Source organism: Physcomitrium patens, chromosome 14 (genome assembly GCF_059467195.1).
Source record: "Physcomitrium patens ecotype Gransden chromosome 14, ASM5946719v1, whole genome shotgun sequence".
NCBI classification, from domain to species: domain Eukaryota; kingdom Viridiplantae; phylum Streptophyta; class Bryopsida; order Funariales; family Funariaceae; genus Physcomitrium; species Physcomitrium patens.
This window is the reverse complement of record NC_143423.1, coordinates 12,303,670-12,314,221: the sequence shown is the minus strand read 5'-3', so window position 1 is coordinate 12,314,221 and position 10,552 is coordinate 12,303,670.

Sequence of the window (10,552 nt, the reverse complement as noted above, 5' to 3'; positions counted from 1 at the left end):
CTTGCGTAATTGTCCTTCAATATCATATAATCTTTTTCTTTCTTTTCTTTTAAAATCATCAACTTTCTTATACATAATATTTCCATTCTCCAATATATCAATAAAACTCGCATCAAAGGCACCTTCATCTCGCGAGAGTACCTCCTCTTTTGTACCTCCATAATCTCGCTTTACAGTGGTACCTCCCCAAAATCCTTAAATCCTTCAACAATCTTTGGCAATGGTTTCTCCCTCAACCTATCTCGATTCCGTTCATGGTTAGGAGGTACTGTTAGAAATTGTACAACTTTCCTCCCATCTTCGCTCCGTACCCTTGCATAAGCAGAATCATCGTCAAGTACCTTTGTTTTCATCCGTGTTGCCGTGATATAAGGTTGTCCTAAAATCAACGGATAAGACGTTGTATCTTGAACAAAGAAATGTTGCTCCGTCGCAACATCCCCAATCTAAATTTTGACATCTGAACAAGCTCCATATAATTCGCCTCGTGTGTTATTAGCTGCTTGTATTGCCCATCCATGTTCCATATCAATTGGCCATTTTTGCTTCTTATAAAGATCTTTAGACATGAGATTTATTTCAGAACCATGGTCCACCAAGGCAACTATTGGTTCTTCTATATCTCCTACCTTCACCAATACCTCAGTAGTTGCCCTTGCCCAATGCTTTCGAGTATAATGGCTCAAAGTTTCCATTTCCTTGTCACTAGAATCTTCGAAACGTACTCGCTGATTATACCCATTCTTTTCATTTGTTGGTTGCTTGTAACCAATATCAACCTCTTCTTCATCTCTATATATTCTTGCATCAATAGCATGACTCATTCCAGTTTCACTCATTAATTGCCTCTTTCACTTAATGCTGTCAATGATAACATCATGAAACTCCTTCTTTACAATTTCCAAGACTTCTTTCAATGTGAATTCCACCTTAGCATTTAATATACGTTCTTCCAACACCTTTTTCAAATTTGTTGCCGCTTCAATGTCAGAAAGTAGCTTATAAGCAATTGATTTGCCCTTATCTTTTGTCTCCGTTGTTTTTTCTCCCAATGATGCTGAGGTATCCTTTTACAGGCAATTCTTGTGAAGCTGCCTCCCGAGCCTTGTCTCCTCGAGTTTGCCTCTTAAAAGAATTTCCTTCTCTAGTATCATCAAAATTTCCTCGTCTTTTTTCTTCCATCAAAGCTTCATGTTGGCTCTTAGCAATATATGCATGAACTGAAAGAGACTCAACAGGATCCTCCCAACCTGTTCTTCCTCGTATTGTAGCTGCAGTTCTCAATAACGCTTCTCGAGGTAATTTCCCTTCTTGTATTGTAGAAACGGCTGAAGCCCAAAACTCACTAGTTTCCGTACTTCCACCAATTGCATCATCTACTCTAGCACCATAACTTGCACTTTCTCGTACTACTGTTTCATGCTCTTTTAAGTAATCTTGAACCAATGCTCTCATTCCTCCCTTGCCAAAATTGGTTTGAAGAAGATCCTCCCTATCTTTCAATGCTATCTTCCCATCTTTTCAGCAAATAATTCCCTACCGTATCATATTATTAAATTCATTGCAATCTTTTCTAGTGTGTGAAGCATCATCACACCAAATGCATCTTTGTACATATCCTTGTTTTGAAACATTCTTCGAATTGTTTATAGAAGTATTCTCTTCAAGTCTTGCCAATTTGATTTGAAGATCTCGCATTCCTCGTATAATTTCTTCCATACCCATATCTGCTTTCTTTGACAAGAATGTCGAAGGTTGAACTGCAGGCATTGTCGGTGGTGTTGTACGTACTGGAGCTTTGGGTGCTTGTACTGTTTTCGGAATATTGCTCCTATCCTTACTCCTTTCTTTTTTTGTAAGCAACTCCACCGCATCTTCAACGTTCTTCCACTTCGTTGTCAATCCTTCATCTTCTTCTTTGTCTTCAAGAAGAGGTTCTAATTTCTCTTGTAATTCTCCATCAGCAGCTTGAAGAAATAGATCAACTTTGTTCGGCTCCAATGTCAATTTTTCTACCTTCGATAATTGAGAGTACTGCCTCTCAATTTCCCTTAGTAGCTCTGTTGCTTGCAAATTCTTATTGGGCCGTTCAATCCATCCCAGAAACAGCTTCTTAGTAATGCGATCAGCATCTTCCAAGAAATATTCGTCTTTCAATGCATGTGAAAAATCCTCCCATGAATTTCCACAACGATCCGTAATCGATGTAATGTGGTCCCTTATCTCCGGTATCGTGGCAAGTCCAAATAGTGCAACCATTTTCTTCTCAGAAACCCGATTTAATTCCATTTCACGAACATAACATCTTAAATACCTTGAAATATTCCTCCCATCAAATTGATCAATTTTATTGACCACTGCTTGCAATGCTTTGGTTGCCAAAGCTTCCTTCCGATCATTGCTTTGCTGTTGCTGCATTGACAATGAGAAGGCTTGAAACAAACTAGCAATAGACGGATCCATGTGCATACCTTGTCCTTTAGAAGACTCGCCACCAGAAACTTCTCCCAAAAATCCTTCAAAATTTTTATTTTCGTTTTCCATAAAAATAAAGATAAAATCAACCGAAATCCAATACCTTCTACCTCAAGCTTTCACGTCGGGTTCACCACTTATGTCGTATTATGTGCTTTCCTGCTCGAGAACGCGCCGGGCGTCTGGCTGTAGAAGGTAGTATGGAGATTCGCCGATAGTCAAGCAGTCTATCAGTTTTTGACTGCTGGAATATAAACGACTGCAACAATGTACCGTAAATCTATATGGATGCTCTTCGACTGCTTGTCGAAGTCTTTTTTTTTGCCCCAGCCGATAGGTCTCTAGACGTTACAAAGAACCTCGAACAACCCAAACTGTTAATCTTCAATATCCCTTTGTACTTACAATCTTGTATCCACTGACTGTCCTGTTAGATTAACCCAATAAATTTCATTCACTCCGCATACTCAATCCTATAGACATCCCTTTAATCCTTCAATCACAGACGTAACTCGATTTTATAAAACAGTCAAGAGTATTCAAACCCACTTCATTTAAAAATCCCGATTCACCATTACAACACTGACTTCAGCAGCGATTGCCTCAGTCTTCCCCAAAACTCTACGAAGAAGAAAAATCCAAATTCTATGTCTTTCCTTCCCCGATCCGAAGCATGAAGCTCCTCTCTCTAATTTCCTTGATCTTCAAAAACCTCCAATGAAAAACCGAACTGGTAACCTTGCAAAAGCTTGAAAACTCGCTCCCCCCCCCCGATTCCCCTGAAAAAAAAACCCCCCCTTCAAAACTATATCCCCCCTAACCTTATCCTCTGAATTTCTTCAATCTTCTGTCTTAGATCCGGAATTGGCTCCCACCTCAAGCTTGGATCCGAAAGTGGCTCTTGCCGTCACGCTTTCTCCTCCGTTTTTACCTTTAAGAAATCCATTTACCGAAAACAACGTTCCCTGAAACGGCACAGAGAACAGGATAGCCTGAAACAGAATCGAACCCCGTAATCGGGACCACATTGAGTCGCCCGACCAATTCAGGTCTTATATTGGGAAAGATGCCCGTAGGAACCTGGATGTTCCCATAATTGGGTCAAATTGGTCCTCGCGTCAGATTGGCTAAGACCCGTAGTAAGACCTGGATTTTTCGTAATTAGACCACATTGAGTCGCCCGACCAATTCAGGTCTCATATTGGATAAGAAGACCCAGATTGGATTATCGAAATTGGATCCAATTGGCTCCTCAAACCCGTCGTGTGAATTGGTCCTTCTCTTCCTGTTGACTCCCGTTATTGGAATCGAATGGAGCATTTCAGTATGCCCCGGCTGACTGTAACGGAGTGACTGAACCTGACCACTCAGTATTTGTACTGGAGTTGGTCAATGCTCCTAATATTCGAGGTAACTAAATATTAATAAAATTCCCCTTTCTTTTTATTTTCACTGTATACTCGTGTTACAACACGACACCGTTTTTTGTGCCGTTCCGGAAACGTCCTTTCTATAAAAGGATCTCTTAAAGGCAAAAATAGGGGAGGTCGGCTGTTCCAATTCGGGGAGTCCAAGGCAGAAGAATAGGATCTTCTTAGGATAAAAGGGGAAGGTAGGTTAAGAAATGGATTTTTTTTGAGAATCGGGGTTTTAGGTCAGAGAGCTAGCTTCATGCTTTCGGAAAAAGATAGAAAATTGGGATTTTTCTTTACATATAGGATTTTGGGGAGACTGAGAGGAGGGTTGCTGAAAGTCAGTGTTATATTGGTGAACTGGATTTTTTCATAAGAGAGGAAAGGCTGGTACTCTTGATTGTTGATGGAATGAGAGATACTTTTGTGGTTGAAATTCAGAGTTGTCTAGAAGGTTGAGTATACTGAATGCATATGTGGTTGTGTTAATTTGACTGTACGGATAGAAGATATCTACCAATAGTTTAAAGAGGTATTGGAAGTTGGCAAATTGGGGGTTGTTTAGGATTTCTATAATAACTGGGGACCTATCGATAGGAATAAGAGGAATATCAGCGAGCGGCCAAGGGACATCGGTGCGGATTGCAGCATAGACTCACAATCTGTAAGCGGGGTTGAACTGGAACTTCTTGAGCATTTGAAAGGGCTTGCAGAGACACTAGCGATAGATGTTTCACAACAAGTCGGAAGGACAAATTGAGGATCACAGCTTGCCGAAGTTCACGGTCTAGGATTAAGGTAATTAACGATAAAGATAAAATAAAAAAAATAAAATAAATATAATAAAATAAAAATAAAAAAAGAGATTGAAGTTATATGGGGTCTCTAGGCGTTTTATATTGGAATTAAGCTTTTACTTTAGAATCCGATATAGATTGTATTTGGGTAGTCAAGAACCCGATAGATTGCTTGAGTACTAGCGAAACACCATACTACCTCCTACAGCTAGACACTGTCGTATCACGTGTTGTCTTGTTCGAGAATACACTGAGTATCTGGTTGTAGAAGGTATAGTTGTTTTTGTAAATAACAAAGAAACTTAATAGATTTTATCCATGTATGAAGAATATAATTGAAATATCAATTTCCAAGTATTTAAAAACACTCCTCATAGTCATGTTAACCATACAATATTCCAATTGCTTTATTTCTTTTATAATTAAGTTGTTTTTGTTTTTCTTAACAAGCTCTAACCCTAGCCAGTGAGTTTTGACAAGCTCTGACTTTTGATCCAATTGTCCACTTAGTGTGAAATTTTGCATCCAAATACCAGTATAAACCTTCTATTTTCTCAAAAAATTTCAGTCCAACCCAACTTACAGATTGCAAGAAAACGCCCAAAAACCGCACTGATGATACTCGGCCACAACCTTGAAATTTGATGTAGAAACTCCAGAAGTGATTTCTCCTTTGTCAACCGTTAACTCCAACTCAAAATTGAATAGCCACTTGATCTCCAAATCTTCTATTACCAAGCCAAAAATTACGTCGATCCAACTAGTAGATCTTCAGATATCACAAAAACCCTATCCAACCCTAGACTGCCAACTTCCGACAATCCTTTGTACTAAAACCCAGATATCTCTTGATTGCATTGTTAGATTAATACAAATTTTTGTATACACTTAGCACACCCAACTATCCAAATAATACCAAATTTTGACCAATAGATGCTACACGACTTGCACAAACCGATTGAGAATGCAAACCATCAATGTTTTATATAAAATCCAAAACACCAAAATAAACACCGACTTTGAGCAGCGATTGCTCTTCCCTCACAAATCCTAATGAAACCAAACTAGTGACCTTGAAAAGAGCTTGAAGCTCGTTCTTTGATCCAAAAACCCGATCTGAAAAAATCCCCCGTATTTTGTCCTAGGCGGCCGTTTTAGTGGCTAGAGGTCGGACTTCGATCCTATCTCATATCCGGCCGACCCCCGGATATCAATCTAATCTATCCTAGTGGTTTTATAGCCCGATCCTACCTTCAACTTAACCCTAGTATCAACCATGCTAATAAATTATCCTTTTTATCCTTTTTTTACCATTTTATGGCCTTTCTAAGGCAATAAAAAAGTTACTACAGCCTAGAAGGTAAAATTACTAATTAGTTTTTATCTACTAGCTATTAAGTGAAGAAAATAGGATAAGAGGCTTTTATAAAAGCCTTGTAAAATATATTGAATGCTTGTTGAACCATGATAATAGAATATTAATTAAAATATCATTTTTTTGTCATATTTTCACCATATAGTCGTGTCACAACACGACAACACCCGACGCGTTCTCAAGCAAGATAGCACGTAATACGACATAAGTGGTGAACCCGACATGAAAGCTTGAGGTGGAAGGTATTAGATTTCGTTTGATTTTATTTTTATTTTTATGGAGAACGAAAATAAATTTTTTGAAGGATCTTTGGGAGGAGTTTCTCGTGGGGGTTCTTCTAAAGGACAAGGTATACACATGGATCCATCTATTGCTAGTATGTTTCAAGCCTTCTCATTGTCAATGAAGCAACAGCAAAGCAATGATCGGAAGGAAGCCTTGGCAACCAAAGTATTGCAAGCAGTGGTCAATAAAATTGATCAATTTGATGGGAGGAATATTTCAAGGTATTTAAGATGTTATGTTAGTGAAATGGAATTAAATCAGGTTTTTGAGAAGAAAATGGTTGAATTATTTAGACTTGCCTTGATACCGGAGATAAGAGACCATATTACATTGATTACGGATCATTATGGAAATTCATGGGAGGTTTTTTCACATGCATTGAAAGACGAATATTTCTTGGAAGATGGTGATCACGTTACTAAGAAGCTGTTTCTGGAATGGATTGAATGGCCCCATAAGAATTTGCAAGAAACAGAGCTACTAAGGGAATTTGAGAGACAATACTCTCAATTATTGAAGGTAGAAAAATTGACATTAGAGCCGAACAAAGTTGATCTATTTCTTCAAGCTGCTGATGGAGAATTACAAGAGAAATTGGAACTCCTTCTTGAAGACAAAGAAGAAGATGAAGGATTGACAACAAAGTGGAAGAACATTGAAGATGCGGTGGGATTTCTTGCAAAAAGAGAAAGGAGGAAGGATAGGAGCAATATTCCGAAAACAGTACAAGCACTCAAAGCTCCAGTATGTACAACACCACCAACAATGCCTACAGTTCAACCTTCGACATCCTTATCAAAGAAAGCAGATATGGGGATGGAAGAAATTATACAAACAATGCGAGATCTTCAAATCAAATTCGCAAGACTTGAAGAGAATACTTCTACAAAAAATTTGAAGAATGTTTCAAAACAAGGATATGTACAAAGATGCATTTAGTGTGATGATGCTTCACACACTAGGAAAGATTGCAATGAATTTAATAATATGATACGGCAAGGAATTATTTGCTGGAAAGATGGAAAGTTAGCATTAAAAGATAGGGAGGATCTTCTTCAAATCAATTTTGGCAAAGAAAGAATGAGAGCATTGGTTCAAGATTACTTAAAAGAGTATGAAACAGTAGCACGAGAAAGTGCAAGTTATGGTGCTAGAGTAGATGATGACCTTGGTGGAAGTACGAAAACTGGTGAGTTTTGGGCTTCTGCCATTTCTACAATGCAAGAAGGGAAATTATCTCGAGAAGCATTATTGAGGACTGCAGCTACAATACGAGGTGCAACACGTTGGGAGGATCCTGTTGAGTCTCTTTCAGTTCATGCATATATTGCTAAGAGCCAACATGAAGCTTTGATGGAAGAAAAGAGATGAGAAAATTTTGATGATACGAGAGAAGGAAATTCTTCTAAGAGGCAAACTCGAGGAGACAAGGTTCGGGAGGCAGCTTCACAAGAATTGCCTGTAAAGGATACCTCAGCATCATTGGAAGAAAAAACAAAAGAAACAAAAGATAAGGGCAAATCAATTGCTTATAAGCTACTTTCTGACATTGAAGCGGCAACAAATTTGAAAGGGGTGTTGGAAGAACGTATATTAAATCCTAAGGTAGAATTCACATTGAAAGAAGTTTTGGGAATTGCAAAGAAGGAGTTTCATGATGTTATCATTGACAGCATTAAGCGAAAGAGGTAATTAATGGACGAAACTGGAATGAGTCATGCTATTGATGCAAGAATATATAAAGATGAAGAAGAGGTTGATATTGGTTACAAGCGACCAACAAATGAAAAGAATGGGTATAATCAACAAGTACATTTCGAAGATTATAGTGATTAGGAAATGGAAACTTTGAGTCATTATACTCGAAAGCATTGGACAAAGGCAACTACTGAGGTATTGGTGAAAGTAGGAGATATAGAAGAACCAATTGTTGCTTTAAGCGACCATGGTTCTGAAATAAATCTTATGTCTAAAGATCTTTATAAGAAGCAAAAATGGCCAATTGATATGGAACATGGATGGGCAATTCGAGCAGCTAATAACATGCGGGGCGAATTATATGGAGCTTGTTTAGATATCAAAATTCAGATTGGGGATGTTGCGATGGAGCAACATTTTTTTATTCAAGATACAACATCTTATCCATTGATTTTAGGACAACCTTATATTATGGCAACACGGATGGAAACAAAAGTACTTGATGATGGTTCTGCTTATGCGAAGATACGTAGCAAAGATGAGAGGAAAGCTGTACAATTTCTAACAATACCTCCTAACCATGAACGGAATGGAGATAGGTTGAAGAAGAAACCATTGCCAAAGATTATTGAAGGATTTAAGGATTTTAGGGAGGTACCACTATAAAGCGAGATTATGGAGGTACAAAAGAGGAGGTACTCTTGCGACATAAAGGTGCCTTTGATGTGAGTTTTATTGGTATTTTAGAGAATGGAAATATTATGTATAAGAAAGTTGATGATTTTAAAAGAAAAGAAAGAAAAAAATTATATAAAATTGAAGGAGAATTACGCAAGTTAGATACATTGTAAGATGATGAAAGGATTTTAGGTGTTTATGAAGAAAATGGACTGGAAGATTAATTGGAATTAATTACATCTATTGGATTAAGGGATAATGATAAGATTGTTGAGATTCATTCAAGAGAGGTTTATACCATACTTGAATCTTTTCAAGCACCAGAAGTCACTATAGATACGAGATATAAAACGATAGATAAGAACGTAAAGCCTGTTGCCAGACCATTAGCAGAAGATTCTAAGGAACAAATGGGAGAAGCATCAAAAGAAGCAAGTTTAAGAGATCCAATGAGTATTAGATATCAGTTTACTAAAGAGACTTTTGAAGAATTGAAGATTGATTCTGATGGTTCTTTATTGCACGAAGAAATTACTTGCTTCAAAAAGATGTTGGCTAAAGAAGGTAGATCATTTGCCTTTGAATCTTATGAAATTGGGTGTGTGGATCCAAATATTATAACACCTATGGTTATCTTCACTGTACCGCATGTACCTTCGAATCTAAGACCAATTCCAGTACCGAGGGCATATTTACCTAAATTGGTGGAACTATTAAAAGAAAAGATGAAGATGGAAATATTGGAACCTTCATTCGTGCCGTATTCTAGTTGATGGTTTACGATACCTAAGAAGAATGGGTCACTACGTTTTATTCAAGATATGCAATCGGTGAATGCAGTAACTATCAGGAATGCAGGAATAGGACCTATTGTGGATGAATTTACTGAGACATTTGCAGGAAGGGCGATCTATTCAATGGGTGACTTGTATTCAGGTTATGATCAATTTCAACTTGTCGAAGGAAGTAGAGATATGACAACGATGAGGACACCGCTTGGATTGGTTAGAATGTGCACTCTTCCTCAAGGCGCGACCAACTCAGTTGCGCATATGATGAATGGGATGAATAAGGTATTGAGAGATTTTATTTCGGAGAAGACTATGCCTTTTCTGAATTATGTTCCTATAAAAGGGTGCAGAGAAGGAGACAAGGATGAAAATTTAGATAAGAGGGGGTGTCGCAAATATGTTGTTGATTATATACAAGATTATGAAAAGATTTTAACTCGGCTTGGAGAAGTTCATCTTACATTATCAGATATGGAGTCCGTGTTTGGAGTACAAGAGGTTGTGATTGTTGGACATTGAAAGATTGATTATAAGTACAATAGACCAGTGATTCTTACTGTGGACACTTGTCCAATTGCCATTGGATGGGCTATGGATTAAGATGATTCAAGTAGAAATAGATTTGCATTTTGATTTAGAGCTAAAGTTTTAAGTACTTGTCAGCGTACATATTCATAAGTCAAAAGAGAACTTTGGGGAGTTGTTTCGGCTATGAAAGCTGAAAAGGACTATTTGATTGGGGCAGTAGTAGTAATTGAAACAGATTGCTTGCCATTGCTTGGAATGATTACTAACTGTTCATTGCCAAATATTGCAATGTTGAGATAGATTGCTTATATTAAGTCATTAAATCTGGAATTTAAGCATGTTACTGGGAAGGACAATTTAGTAGCAGATTTGCTATCTCGAGTAAGATACAAGAGGGAAGATGAAATGGTTGAAGATATTGATAACGTCGGATTGAAATTCTATTCAATATCAAATTTCAACTGAGAAGACAAGCTATTTCTTGAAGAATCTTATGAAGGTGAATTATTGAAT